A 16,615-nucleotide genomic window follows, 5' to 3' on the forward strand; every position below is an offset into this window, starting at 1 on the left:
AGAGATCCAACTTTCACTATATATTTTTGGACTATGTTATCTTCTTTTTTCAGTACTCAATTGGTTCAAAACTCATCTTACCATCCTTAATCCAATGGGAAAACTAATATTATGAATAAATGTTTATAAAAATATATTTGTTTCTTTGTATATGATAAACGAACATAATGGGTCAAGTGGTTACCCTTGGTAGAATGGAGATACAACACATCCTTCCATGTTTCATCAAAAATGTCCCTAGTTATGGCACTTTATGGATATCATCCTCCATCCATCACATCACCCATGAAAGGGACTACAAAGGTTCAAGCAATAAAGGACCACATAGGGCACCAATAAGAGGTTCTCAAATTATTGAAGGATAACTTGGTTATAACACAAAATATGATGAAGTAACAAGTAGATACACGTCATAATGAAGGTGAATTTGAAGTGGGGGATGGGGTATTTTTGAGCTTCAAACCATATAAACAGGGTTCCCTGATGTAAGAAAAGAAGGAAAATAAATTATCACCTATGTATTATGGCCCCTATAAAGTGTTGTAGAGGATTAGAAGTATGGATTACAAATTAGAGTTGCCTCCATCTTCACGTTTAAATCCAATGTTTTGTGTTTCTTGCATAAAGAAAGTAACTAGTGACATGATCCAAATCCAAACTATTTTACCATAGATTAATGAATAAGTGAAAATCATATTAGAACAAGAAAAAATATTTGAAACAAGGATTAAGCAACTATGAAATTGAGCAATTATAAAGTACCTCATCAAATGGAAGAGCCTATTAATGGAAGAGGTGACATGGGAAGATGAGTTATTCATGTCAAAACACCCATAGTTAGTTAAGTGTTGAGGATACCATTTGTTTGAAGGGGAGGAGTATGTTAAGAATAAATCCTTTTTACGCCATATATATTGAGTTACTTCATTTCTATTCTTATATTAATAGGTTAGCCCAAACCTTTCATTGTACCCTTTCATTATAATTATAACCTTTGTCTCCTATATATACAACAAGGATACCTAGCCTTAGGATAATTTAATATTGTCGTGTACATTGTATTCATTGTAGAAGGAGGTTTCCCCCTCAAAGTGGATTGTATTCATTAAATTTTAATAATTTTCAAGATGTTTTCTCCATAGCATTTTGCACTATGGAATCTCAATGCTCCTAACCCAAAGGATGGTAATTTATGAACTACATTGTCAAGCAAGGGTCTTCCAAAAATAAACATTTTATATTGGACACTACCTCATGGGAAGGTCTTACTTCATCAAGTGATTTAGCCCTTTGGTGGATCTCATCCTTTTGCCATACTTCAAGTTGGTAGGGCCACTTATATTTACACGGTGAGTAGTGCTAGGATACAGTTACATTGAGGGGGTCATGCCTTATAAATCCTTCTTCCCATAAATAAAAAATAGCTAGTGTCTCACTTTCTTGATTAGCAACCTTAATATTGTCTATGTCATATGCACTTATATGTAGAAACAAGGTAGGCTATGGGACCTTCTTATCTCTAGCAAGAGTAGCTCAAACTACATTTAAGAACCTATGATGTGGTATGTCTTAGATGATGAGATTTTTTGGAATGAACTTGGGTGGTAAGTGCAAGCTCTTGGTAGCTCAAAATATGCTTATATATGTGTGCCATTTTATATGATGTACCAATTATCAATTTACTTATCATCAATGTGGCCTTTTCCATCATACTCTATGCATGATCATAGAAAATCAGCGTATGCATGGGAGCCATGGAGTTTTTTCATATCTTAGTATAATGAAACCTATATTTATGTTCCCATAGAATTTGGTAGTAAACATGAATTGGTTCTTCACTGGGCTACCACTATGATCCCATTCTTGTAAAAGTGTTTGTGGCATAAGCTAAATTTAACAAATATGATGACATATGAAATGTCGAAGGAACCCTTGTAGCTTGGTATTTACCCTTGCAGATAGTGTGAGTCAATGTAACCAGTAAGACAAAGGACGGGCTGAAAATTGACCCAACTTTCATCACTTTATGCAATAATGGGCTCAAAACTTACTTGAACGGGTTGCACCTTCTTCACCATGAAGTTTTCTAATCAAGGCCACTATTATCATGTAAGGTGTTTGGAAATGGGCCATTGAGTATACACCTATTTGTCATGTCCTAAAGACCTTTCCTTTAATCCACTAACTTTTGAGGAGTTGATGGTATTAATTTGAAGCTACATGACCCACTCATTGATGAGATAAAATTCAAGACTTGGAAACTTATATCATACATCTAAGCTTGAATGATGAAAGGCTACAATATCTTTTCCCTCCCTGTCTCTTGTAGATCTATTTTTTTGTTAGATTTTTGAATCTTTGATATAATAAAATCTCCAACATCATGTTACATTTTTATTGCAATAACACAATAATTTAATTGCAAAAAAGAAGCAACACTGGCAATGAATCTTGAGACAAAAGAGAATTAAAGATCACTCTTTGGACTAAAGAGATAAAAAGACTAATTTGAATTATGAAGCCGAAAGATCAATGTAATTTCTTGCATTACATTGAATTCCATGAGTATATTTATAATACTCTCTTAAAGAGAGGAACAATGTGCACTAGGTTTGGTTCCTTACTACATGCACATGCACGAAAAAATAAGCTATCCCTTAGTTTCAATTAACTAGCCCAAGAATAGAGTTAGCTAGTCAAAGATAGAAATAAACTCCAAAAATAGGACTAATGTCTAATGGCTAAGGTGTATCCAAGAATAGAAGGATGAGTGGATAAGGTGAACTTCAAGAATATAACTAGAGTCTCTAAGGATAATTGTGCACTTGTTCAGGAGAGGGATAAGGATAATAGACAAGGCTAGGCTAGTGCACTATGATTCCATGTCACTACCTTGTCACTGCCACATGTCATCTTGCATGGAAACACTTGCTAAAAATAGGAATCACAATGTAGAAAACCATCGCACCAAGCTACTCTTAGATGCTCCAAAGGCCCAAAAAATGCTAGCATTAAAAATAAGAAGTCAATATCCATCTCCCACTCACATCACACAAATATATCTCCAAGTTTGCATCACACAAGCTCCTAGTCTTCTTCACTCATTTAGTGGTCATGTTTAACTCTAAAGCTTGCATTATTCCAGCCCTAGGCTTTCTTTCATCACAAAGGATAAAGGCTTCAAGATATTACCTCTAGAGGTAGCTTTCCAAGCTTCTTTCCCATCCCATGGTTTATATCCCACAAACCCTAAGTCTTCTCTTGCATCACACGAGCGCTAAGACTTATAAACAATGTTGCAATGGAATATGAAGAGTATATTAACATATTCTCCAAGTCTTCTTCAAGCTTAGCATCACAACAAGGTTAATCTAGTGCTTAATCTTCTTCCTCTAGGTTTTACATCACACAAATCCTAAGTCATATTATCTTGCATCAAATAAGTGTTAAGACCTCAACTCTTTCCTAGAATTAACGCTCATCTTCATATGTCCTCTGGTATTTACATCACAAACCCTAAGTCTTACTACCTACAAGACTTCTGTAAGGAAATTACAAAGATATAATAATGCATACACCAATAGTGAAAAAATTCAAAGGCCCTCTCTTTCCTTTATATAGAAGCAGGTAAGGGAGGTCAACATAAAACATGGACTAAGTCAACATAAGTAACCCTAGACTTAAGTCAACAAGGCACCCCCCCATAAAATTCTCCACTACATAAGGAGGTACTAGCATCACACTAGGTTTATCCATTTTTTAAGATGATATATCTTCCAAGAATGATGCCCGTTTGGGCCCAACACCTCTCCTCCTAGATGGTGCATTATCCAACAAGTTGTTAAGCCAAAACTCCCTCTTACATGGTGATTTTTTCTCCAAGTGTCCTCATGCAAGGTGCTCTTATAATTTCATGCAACCAACCTCCCTCTAGTAAGCTCCTCAAACCAAACATCGTTAAGTATTACCAAACCTATAGGGTTTAATATGTCACATGGTCCCATACTCTTATGGTTAAGTTCCCTCCTCCACGTACCTACAACTCATGCTCCTAGGGGGGTACCCTATCCTAATCAAATAACCAATTCCCCTATTGTATACATCCAATGGGTTATATATCATGCCACATATGATAACAACCTCCTAAGAAAGTGCATTATGCTAACATTACAAGGATGTAAAAAATTCAATCACATTGAGTCATCCATATGTACATTAAGCATCATCAAAGGGTTAGGATACCACTAGGTGACAATACTTTTGGATTAACCCCAAAAGATAACAATAATTAAGTTGGAGATGTTCAAAATACTTCCTCAAGTCCCAATGTTTCTCTACTAGGTATGAAGAGGATCGGAGGATTCAATGGCACTACTATTTCCAACAACAAAGACAAGGTTTTAGAAGCAATCCATTCAATGGATGATAAATCCTAAGGTCCTACCTAGCTAGCCTTCACAATCACATAAAAGACAACTTATGTTATTCAAACACAAGTCCATAGATGAGTCATATGATCCCATTATGGGGCTTCTAATAAAGGGGGAATAAGAAGGTAAACATGAAAAATAACAACACTCACAATTGCACGAGTAGGACCCTAACAACAACTATGTTATTGCAATATTGATGGTCACACTAGGAAAATGTGTGTGTGTGTGTGTTAGTAACTACATCTAAAGCATTGAATCCCAACAACCACAAACAAGAGAATAAGAAGAATAATTTATAGTGGACAAGAGGGAGATAAAAACAACACAGATGTTTAATAAAAGTTTTTAAAGTTAGAAATCATAGCAATTGAAGGGGATCATCAACCTCTTAACAAAGAGGTGTGATCTTACAAAAATCATTTATTGAACATAACTTGGGATAGTGGTCAAGCCTTGAGGTAGAAAGTTCAATCAAATAAGGGTTAATTGAACCCAAGGCACATATCAAGAAGGGAGTGTCATTTTGGTTGATGACAACCAACTCAAGGGCACATGCATGATGGTATAAACTTATTATCATGCAAATACTAGCAATGAAATGTCCATCAATAATAGTTTAAGATCCCACCATTACTAACAACCTAAAATCCCTTTTAGTGTTAGTCTCATATTCCATCCCTTTTAGTGGTAATCTCATATTCCATCAAATCCCTTTTAGTGTTAGTCTCATATTCCATCCCTTTTAGTGGTAGTCTCATATTCCATCAACAATAATGGGAGGTTTTAGGTCAACATCTCCTAAAATCCTTATCAACATCGAATCCAAAGTCCTTGTCAACATCAACACAAAAGGAAAATTGGCTAATGTCAAATTAATAATTATAAGAAATGAGAACCATCTATCATTAATAATTACTATTTAAAAAATAATATTTCAAGAACTTATTCCTCTCATCTTTATAATTTAGGATGACCTTTGGTACAATTCCAATCAATAAACAATATTATCCCATATAATACAATAAAATTCCTATTTATCATTAAATTTTATGATACCCGAGATTTTTATCTAAAAAAATATTTTTCCCATTTGTAAAACTTGTTTTATATCATCGACGTGATTGTGATGTTCTTGCTGATATATAATAGTCCATTTTAATATATAGAATTTGTATTTGATAAATAATTAACCAAAGAGGAACTATGTGTGATTCGACCTTTTATTTACAAAGTTGATGAGGGGAATAACTTCAAATTGGCCATTTTCAGCTCATAAAGTGATCAAACTCTTTGAAAAGGCAGCCAGATTACTTTTGAGGGTCATAAAATTTGAGGGTGAGAAAAAGACATCCTTGCAAGGAATCGTCTTTAAAGTAAATCTTATCCAATTATGGGTAAATTTTTCCTATTGTTTTTTAAAAAAGTGAAAAAAAAATTATATTATAGTTATATAAAGTAAATTATTTTATTCAAAGTAATTTATTAATGGTTTATTAAAAAATAAGTTTTTTATTTTTAATAAATATGTTGGATTATAAACGTATTTTATTTCAAAAAATTAATTACATAAAAATAATTTTAATGATATTCAAATTAATATGTTTTTTTTTAAGTTTATTCACATATATTAATATATTAATTTATAATCTTTAATTTAAAATTATATAAAAAAAAAATATAATATATATATAAATGTAAAATTTACTTTTTATGTTAATTTTTTCATTTAAAAACTATTATATTGTTTGATGGGATGGATTACAATTTCATAATTATCATTTTTCTTTGTTTTTTATTAGAAGTCATATTCACCTATTGCATAGTTAATAAATGAACAAAACTTACTTGTTGGCTCATACATTTGTAATTTTGTAACTCAATCAACTAGCTAGAATTTATGCTCATTTTTTATTTTAATTAATAACTTTGGCTTTGATATATTTATCCAAATATTGTATGTTAGAAGGTGATTAATGAGAGGTTTCAAAATAATATGAAGACTTGAAAGTTTGTGTTGGTATTTTGAGCCCGTAATTTTAAATTAACAAGAAGGAAAAATGCAGTTGGGACGGTGTTTGCGTCTGTCACCATTTTAGGTGCTTTGGGTACGTTGGGACGCCTGTCACCAAGGGAGACCACGGTGTGGGGGTGGCAATCCGCGACAAGTAGATCAGCTAGAGCGAGACAATGACACCATGTTGGGTTCGTCAGATAGCCATGAGACAGAGGAGAGAGTTGATGGCTCCCCGGGGCATGTGGTTCCTCCAGCAACGTTGGAGTCTATCACTGCTCAAATATGGAACACTCAAGTGAATATGGACAACGTCAAGGACCAAAGGTATGATGCTTGTAATGAGTTGGTAGCTTTCGTCAATGACATTCAATTTGGCCAAAGTGAAATCATGGAACAATTGGATAATCTGCAATGCCAACAAAGGCACACCAACGACCACCTTCATAGTCTGGAAGCGAGGGTGGAGCATATTGATTTTCATATGCACGAATATGCTAGCTATTTCACAGCTCCCCTTGTAATCCCTCCCAACCCCCCTCCTTAATATGTTTCTTTTTGTTATGTTTCTCTTTTTGTTTACAGTATGTATGTCATGGCTCCTAGGCCACCGGAAAATAATGCATGAAGTTGGTAGCTCATGTTATCCTCTAGGTCCCAATCTCAACAAGTTTGGTTGGACTGAGAGAAAGGGGCTTGTTGAGATGCATTTTGTACTCTTCACTGTGATGTTAATATAATGATTGAACTTTGACTGACAAAAAAACAAGAAGGAAAAATGCACAATCAAATAGGAAAATTGAATAACAAAACATAAACATATGATCTACATGGTAAAACCTTTACAAAATGTCAAGGAAGCCTCCACGGGGCAAGGGATTGGAATTCTTTTATTAATCAAGGTTACCAATGACTCTCCAATACATTTTTACTCTCAAGATACAACATCTTAACCAATAGGCATCGTTTCAAACTGCTTATAGGTATACAATTGTCTGATCGGTAAAACAAGATTTACATTTACATAATATTTTAATTGTTGGAATTTTTAACAATCTCCACCTTGACAGCAATTTTCCTAATCCCTTTCCCATGCCCATTCATCATCTTTTCTACAAGCCAAGAGAATCAAAACACCACCACATCTTCTCTTTCGAAACTGGTTTCATAAACATGTCTGCGCAATTCTCCTGTGTGTGGACCTTTTTGAGACCTACTTCATCGCCATCAATTACCTATTTTACAGAATGGTATTTTACATCAACATGTTTAGTCTTAATATGATAAGCTCGATTAGTGGCCAAATGTGTAGCACTCTAACTGTCACAAAATACTTCCACTTTCTCTTGCATCCTTCCAAGCTCACCCAGTAGACCCTTCAACCAAATTACCTCTTTACAAGAATGTGAAACAACTATATACTTTGCGTCAGTAGTGGACAAAGCAATTGCTTCCTGAAGCTTTAACATCCAGCTAATCGCTCCACCTGTAAGAGTAAAGACATAATCTAAGTAGATCTCATTTTCCCCAAGTCACCAACATAATATTAATCAAAATATTCATAGAATAAATCACTTAAACCACTAAAGATGATACAATGGTCACTTGTGCCTCTCAAATACTAAAGAACCCATTTCACTACTCGCCAATGTTCTTTTCTTGGATTTACCATGAACCCACTGACAACTCCCACTGCATGTGAAATGTTAGGTCTCATAGACACCATCACATACATTAAGCTCCCTACACATTTGCATACAATACACGAGACATATACTCCTTTTCTTCATCAATACTAGAACTTAAGCCCAAAGAAATCTTAAAATGGGAAGCCAAAGGAACATTAACAGGTTTCACATTGTTCATGTCGAACTTTACAACTATCGTCTCCACATGCTTTTGTTGTGATAACTAGAGCTTTCCATTTTTTATGTCACTGTATATCTCCATGCCCAAGATTTGTTTTGCAACTCCAATATCATTAATATTGAACATCCTAGCAAGTTGAGCCTTTACCCTGTCGATCTCTTCCATGCTTTTACTTGCAACAAGCATATCATCAATGTATAAAACCAAGATAATGAATATACCATTGAAACTTTTGAAGTACACACAATGGTCATATTCACTTCTAGTGAAGTTCTGGCTCACCATGAAGGAATCAAACTTCTTGTACCATTTCCTGGGTGATTGTCTTAGGCCATATAATGATTTCCTGAGCTTGCAAACTAATCTTTTGTTGTGATCTTGTACAAAACCTTCTGCCTATTAAATATAGATCTCCTCATCCAAATCTCCATGAAGAAAAGTTATTTTAACATCTAACTGCTCTAACTCAAGGTCAAGTAATGCAGTTAGTGCTAACACCATACGAATAGAAACAAGTTTTACAATTGGTGAAAAAAATTCATGAAAGTAAATATCTTTTGTCTGAGAGAGCCCTTTTGCTACCAGCCTTGCTTTATATCTTTCAGTATTTCCATCAACATCTCTCTTCAATTTGAAGACCCATTTACATCTAACAACACTTCTCCCTTTAGGAAGTTCTACAAGATCCCAGGTTTTTTTCTTGGCCAAGGAATCCATTTCCTCGTCCATAGCCTTCTTCCATTTTTCACTATCCACATCATTCATTGCTTCCTGATAACAAGAATGTTCCCCATCCTTAATCATTAGGGCAACAGATGAAGCGAAATATTCATACCCCTTAGGAGATTTTATTTCACTTGTAGACCTCCTAAGAGTGATTGGTTGTTGAGTTTCTACACTTTCCTTTATATCTTCTCCACCTTTTTCTTCATAATCTTCTTCTTTCTTTTGTTTTTCGAAAAAAAAGGTTGTCTCCAACTAAATTTGCTAATTCTGCGATACATGTTCCTGTTCAACTTTTTCAACATCTACTTTTAGAAGAGAAATTTCATCAAACGTTACGTCTCTATTGATGATGATCTTATGCATAGAAGGATCCCATAACCTATATCCTTTCACAGCATCATCATACCCAACAACGACGTAGCTTTTTTCTTTTGGGTCTAATTTAGAACGATAATTCTTTAGAATAAGGTCATAGTTAGCACAACCAAAAAAAATTAAGTATGAATAGTCACAATACTCACCCAACCAAACTTCTTTAGGAATTTTATAATTAATATCAATTGAAGGTGAACTATTTACCAAATAACAAACAATGGATATTACTTTTGCCAACAACTACTTCTGTAGATTAGCATTATTGGTCATGCTCCTAGATATTTCCATAGGAGTCCTATTCATACATTCAACAATGTCATTTTGTTGAGTATAGACAACAATTTTGTGTCTAATAACACCTTCATCCATGCAATAATTTTCAAATTCTAAGGAAGTAAATTCACTGCCATTATTAGTTCTTAAATATTTAGTTGTTTTCCTATTTTATTTTCCACCATAAATTTAAACTATTTAAAAACATTAAATACAACAAAATTTCCTTTTAACATATAAACCCAAAAACTCTTGGAGTAATCATCAATAAATGTTCTAAAATAGGATGCACCTCCATAAGACACTATAAGAGATGGTCCCCAAAAATCAGATTGAATATAATACAAAACTCCTTTACTATTATGATTGTCAACTTTAAATTTTTGTCTACATTGTTTTCCATACACACAATGTTTGCAAAATCCAAATTCAAAGATTTCAAATTAGGAAGCAATTTGTGATTCATTAGTACCTGAAGGCCTTTCTCGCTCATGTGACTTAATTGTTGATGCCATAGGCAAGTAACTTCTCTTGCCTCCTCAGATATAGGCATTTTCTCATTGACTTGAATACTTCCTTTAATTCTATAAAGGTTTCTGATCTTCTTTACCTTCATAACAACCAAAGTGCCCTTTGAAACTTTAAGCACTCCACCTTGACTTGTGAATTTGTAACTCTTTGAGTCCAATACTCCTAAAGAAATCAAATTCTTCTTCAACTCAAGTACATGTTTGACATCAGTCAATGTTCTTATCGTACCATCATACATTTTTATTTTGACATTTCCCACTCCAATAGTATAACAAGATACTTTATTAACCATAATCATAGAACCGCCATTCACAGCTTGATATGAAGTGAATCAGTTTTTGTGCAAACTCATGTGATGAGAAGCACCAAAATCTAACAACCAATCTTCAAGGTGATGTGAAACAATGCAAATAGACAAAACTTCATCTATCACACCTCGATTCGATGGAGAGAACCTCATATATCATACCTAATTCAACTTGATTTGTTTCTTTCTTTGAGTTTTCACCAAACTCTTGTCTTTTCCAGCAGTCCTTCTTGAGATGCCCAATTTTGTTGCAAAACCAACATCTGGCTTTACACTTCTTACCTCTTGACATTGATTTGGAATAGCCCCTTGATTTCTCTCCTTTCTCCCTAGACCATATTTGGGCTACCATAACTTCTAATGTGGAAGTTTCAATGCTAGACTTCCTCCGCACTTCTTCAGATAACAAAGCTCCCACAACCAAATCAAAATCTAGAGAATTAGTTGTGCTCAAATTGATAGAAGTCACAAAATGGTCCTAAGATTCAGGCAAGAAGCATAACAACATAATGGCTTTATATTTTTCTTCAAATTTGACCTCCATACTAGTCATCTGGAAAATAAGATTATTAAATACATTCACGTGGTCTACAATCTTAGTGCCTTCCTTCATTTGGAGGCTATACAACTGCCTCTTCAAGTAAATCTTGTTGGTTAGAGACTTGGTCATGTATAAAGTCTCCAATTTCTCCACAATCCTATTGTTGAACTCTCTTCAACAATGTTGGAGAAAATGTCATCCACGAGAAACAACTTGATGGTACTTAGAGCTCGAGCATCCAAGTCCTTGTAGTCCAAATATGTCATGCCAACAAGTCTCTTTCTTGCCCTTTCTAATACTTTGTAAAACCCTTGTTGCACTAGTGAATCCCATACCTTCAGCTTCCATAATGCAAAATTATTTTTGTCGATGAATTTCTCCACCTCAAACTTAGCATTAGTCATTTTTGCCATTTTCCAGCGACACTAGTTCCTTTAACAAAGTTTAGAAAAAATTGGCTAGGTTCTTACAAAAGAGTTATCTTATGAATGCTTCTACTAGGGTTTTTGTAAAAAGAAATCTTGTTGCACCGTTTTCCTTTTTTTAATGGGTTTTATGTTCTTCAAGCAAAACCCCACTTCATTTTCAGGAAATCCAAAAACTTCAATTTTGTTTACAGAAAGTTCTACATTAAACTTTCTTCCATTATAAATTCTTGAGAGATTATTTATAGATTTTAAATTGAAACTCTGTTATGGATTATTAAAGAAAAAAAATACCCAACAGCTAGGGTTTTACACTGTGTGTGGATCTCAAAAAAACTTGTTGCTAATCTTCTTCAGCCCGCCTCATTTCTCTGACAGCGGCTAGGGTTTTTCATAAAGTGTTTTTTTTTAAGCGCAGACTTCCTTTCATGCGGACTAACCATAGTCCACGGTCAATGACTGCTACTTTGAACTTCCCTTGGCAGCATTTCCTTTGCAAGGGTAGCTTCTATGGATCTAAGACTTTCTCTTAACAAGGACCAGCTTCCTTGGATTGAATCAACTGTTGACGCTAACAAAAATGGAAACTCGACTCTTCACACTAGCAAAAAATAAGTGCTTTCTCAGAACCCCTACCAAATCTCCCAAAAAAATACAAGTTTTGATGTGGCTTTGAACGATCTTCACAAAATCACTGTGATCCTTTTAATCAAAATCAATCCCAATGAACTTGTGGCTATGATACCACTTGTTGGTATTTTGAGCATGTAATTTTAAATTAACAAGAAGGAAAAATGCGCAATCAAACAGGAAAATTGAATTCACAAAACATAAACACGGGATGTATGTAGTAAAACCCTAACAGTTTGTTAAAGAAATTTCCACAGGGCAAGAGATTGGAATTTTTTTATTAATCAAGGTCAACAATGACTCCCCAATACATTTTGCCTCTCAGACTACAACATTTTAATCAATAGGCACCGTTAAAAATTGTTTATCGTTATACAACCGCTTGATCGGTAAAACAAGATTTACATTACATAATCTTTTAGTTGTTGTCCTTTTTTAATAGTTTTATCATATCTTTTTTTTTTTTGGAATAAATATGTGTGTGTATGTGTTTACAGTAAAATAAATTAAAAATATTAAAAAAGTTTAATAGTAGAAATGTATTATTGTAAATTTAATTTGATTTTAAGAATATAGAATATTGGCACTGGAACATGTCTTTAAATTGTTTCTTCTTTGCTAAGAACTCGTCTTCCCCTTCCTTTGACATAAAGAAACAGGTAAATGGCCCAAGACCCAGAGGCATTTGGTATGAGTGAAACCCTACCCCCTTACAGACCACTAATGGGTAATTACAGGTGGCATAGTTTTCCTTGAATAATAGTGATGAGTCAACCTGCATAAGTGGATAGCTGCCAATGATGGTTGTCCCAATGGTTGGTTTGACGAGTTATGATAGGTTTTCTCACTGCTTAAAAAAAAAAATATATAAAAAAATTAGAAGTCAACAAATAAGAAGGAAATTAAAAAAATTGACTTCATTCTAATCCATAGAATTTCAAAATATTTCAGACATTGACAATCCACTTAGAGATGACTACTTCAGTGTACCACATGATTATCATTAAAATGAAGAATTATTTAAGGACAACCAAATTATGCTGAAGTTAATTAACAATTATGAGATGAAATGTGGTGTCCCACAAGGCATACTAGTAATTGAGGTACCACAGTCCTTACAGCCTACAATCTGGGCAAATATGCAACACCATGCACTAAGCCAATGATTGGCTCACGACCTTTTCATCTTTCTGTTGAATACTTTATTCTCATCCAACAAACAATACAAAAAAGAATTAAACCAATATTTAACTTACTACATCATACTTATAATATGCCTTTAATCAAATACACATTAATGCCATTGCCACACATACAAAAAAATAACAAGCTCTTCACCAGATATGCATGACTTGACTCATTACTTGTAATAGTTAATTCATGTACTGAACAAATACACATTACGTATTAAAAAAAATATACAGTGACAAATATCTAAATACTCACACTAAAACAAACTAAGAACATGGACAAAGTTGAATATCACTTTATTCTCATCCAACAAACAATACAAAAAAAATTAAACCAATATTTAACTTACTACATCATACTAATAATATGCCTTTAATCAAATACACATTAATGCCATTGCCACACATACAAAAAAAAAACAAGCTCTTCACCGGATATGCATGACCTAACTCATTACTTGTAATAGTTAATTCATGTACTGAACAAATACACATTACATACTAAAAAAAATATACAGTTACAAATATTTAAACACTCACACTAAAACAAACTAAGAACATGGACAGAGTTTAGTAGAATAAATAGACAATGCGCCATCACCCCTGAAATGATGAAAGAGGATTTGAGGGCAACCAAATCGTGTAGAAGTTGTTAACAATTCTTGGATACAGAGCAGTCCCTAACAAGGGGATTTGGTAATTGTGCTACAATAGTCATGAACGACCTATAATCGATCTCTTGTCTGATACACATTGTTGACATCATTGTTACCTGCATAATGTAATAAGTTACACATTAAATAAGTAGGGAAGAAAAAGTGGCTTCAAAGGATATGCACTAACTAATTACCTGTATGGGTTCCTTCATAGATAAGTGCCCTTCCATAGGAGGATCCACCATTCTGATAAGCTTCTTTGTTAGTTAGCCTAGGAAGAGTGTATCAAACAAATGGGCCCCATACACAGAAAGATTAGCGCTTTGTAACCTGTTTTATGCATGGATAGGTAGATTAGTGTCCCATAACTTGTGTTATGTATTTTTATTTCAACAAAGGCTATGCATAATATTGGCATTTTCTTGAGTAATATGAATGGGGTTAGATTTTTTGTCATGTTTTTTTGAAGTTGTTTACATCACACAAATTTTAACTCTTATTATGTTGTATTATACATTTTGTTAAGTTTATAGTATGATGTATTATACATTTTGTTAAGTTTACAGTATGATGTATTGTACATTTGTTAAGATCTAATTTCATAGATTTTGTGTAATGTCTTTCCAAAGGTTTACATTTATTATGTTGTAAGTAATTTACATATGTTAAGATACAATTTCATATTATATAAATCTTTTTTTTGTATTTTTTTTAAATAATAAATTCTAGGTTTTGTTTTCTATAAGAATTATTTAAGACAACAAAAAATATGGAATAACTAATACATCAATGATAAATAATATTAAATGTTCTCTCTTTTCCCTTTATACAAGAGTAGATTTAGCTGAGAGAGGTCAATATAAAACATGGAATAGGTCCACACTAATAACCCTAGACTTAAGTCAACAATGCAACCTTGGTAGGAAAATTCCATTACATAAGGAAGTGCAAGCCTCACACTAGGTTTATCCACCCCTCAAGATGATGCACCATCCTATCATAATGCCCCTTTGGGTCCAATGCACCTCCTTCAAAATGGCATGTTAACCAAAAAGCTATTAACCGAACACTCTTTCTTGCATGGTGGTTCATTTTCCAAGTGCCCTCATTCAAGGTGCTCCTCTCATTGTAGGCCACATTACTTTTACGCCCCATACTCCTCAACGTGTGTGCCAAAGCATCACTTGCTCAAATGTTGCTCCCCAACAACATGCCCAAGTCCACAACCAACCTCCACCAAGTATGCTCCTCAATCCGAGCATCCTCAAGTCAAATTTTCAACCTCTAAGTTATATGTCAGATGACCCCATGCTCTTATGGCTAAGTGCTCTCATTCAAGTGCCTAATGCTCATTCCTCTGGGTAGGTACCTCTCCTATTCATATAACCAACTCTCCATTATGTATATCCAATTAGTTAGTTATAATGACACATAGGATTACAACCTCCTAGGTAATTGCACTGTTCTAAGACTATCGAAGGTCAAGCATCCACTCACATTAAGTCATCCATATGTTCATCAAGCATCACCAAGGGAGTAGGAGACCTAACACTCTCCTAGCTAGGTAACACTACTTATGGACTGACCTTGAAAAATAACAAGTGGGAAGTATTCTAAGATCTCCTCAAGTCCCATCATTTCCCTATGGGGTATGAGGAGGACCACACGATTAAGTGGCACTACTATCAACAACCACAAAAATAAAGGGTACAAAGTAGACTACAAGGTTTTAGAAATAATCCATTCAATGAGAAGGATAAATCTCAAGAACACCAATGTGGACATAAAGTACTGAGCTAACCTTCACAATCACATAAAATGGACACTTATATTACCTAATTCCAAGACAATAGATGAGTCATACGACACCATCTTAAAGCTTCTATAAAAGGAACAATAGGAGCACTCTTACCATTGCATGAGTGGATCCTAAGAACCATTTTTACCATTAAAATATTAGTGGTAGCATTGAAAAAAATGTTAGTAAATACATCTAGAGCATTGGGTCTCAAGAACACCAGCTACATCAATAAAAAATGATGAATATATTATATTAGATGCCATGAAGATTTAAAATACAACTCAAATGTTAAATAAATATTTTTCAAAATGCAAATAATAAAATTAAAAGACCATGAACCTTTTTGTAGAAAGGTAAACATATGTTTTTCAAAAAAACCATTAACCTTTTTGTGAAGAGGTGTAATATCTTGATAACTATTTGTTACACAAAATTTTGAAATCCTAAATTAGAAAGCTTAAGTAAATAAAATTCAATCAAACTCATGTCACATCTCAAGGGTGTCATCCTGATTATGACAACTAATTTAAGACAACATGGATAATGACATTAATTTAACATTCAATCAATGCTAACACTTAATGTTTATGGACGATGGTTCAAAATCTTAGTTGATGTGAACCCAAAATCTCTTTTAATCTCTCCATGTTCCACCAACATTGATAGAAAGATTTCAAATTGACATCTCCTAACATCTTGGTCAACAATAACAATGACCCAAGGTTGAATGCAAAAAACTTCAGATTAACATCTCCTAACACCCTAGTAAACATTGACCCAAGGTCGGAAGCAAAAACATTATAAAATATTTTAGATTGACATCCCCTAATATCCTGGTCAACATTTG

Source organism: Pinus tabuliformis, chromosome X, assembly GCF_031772625.1.
Source record: "Pinus tabuliformis cultivar Carrire ecotype Pingquan chromosome X, CPIR1, whole genome shotgun sequence".
Classification (NCBI taxonomy): domain Eukaryota; kingdom Viridiplantae; phylum Streptophyta; class Pinopsida; order Pinales; family Pinaceae; genus Pinus; species Pinus tabuliformis.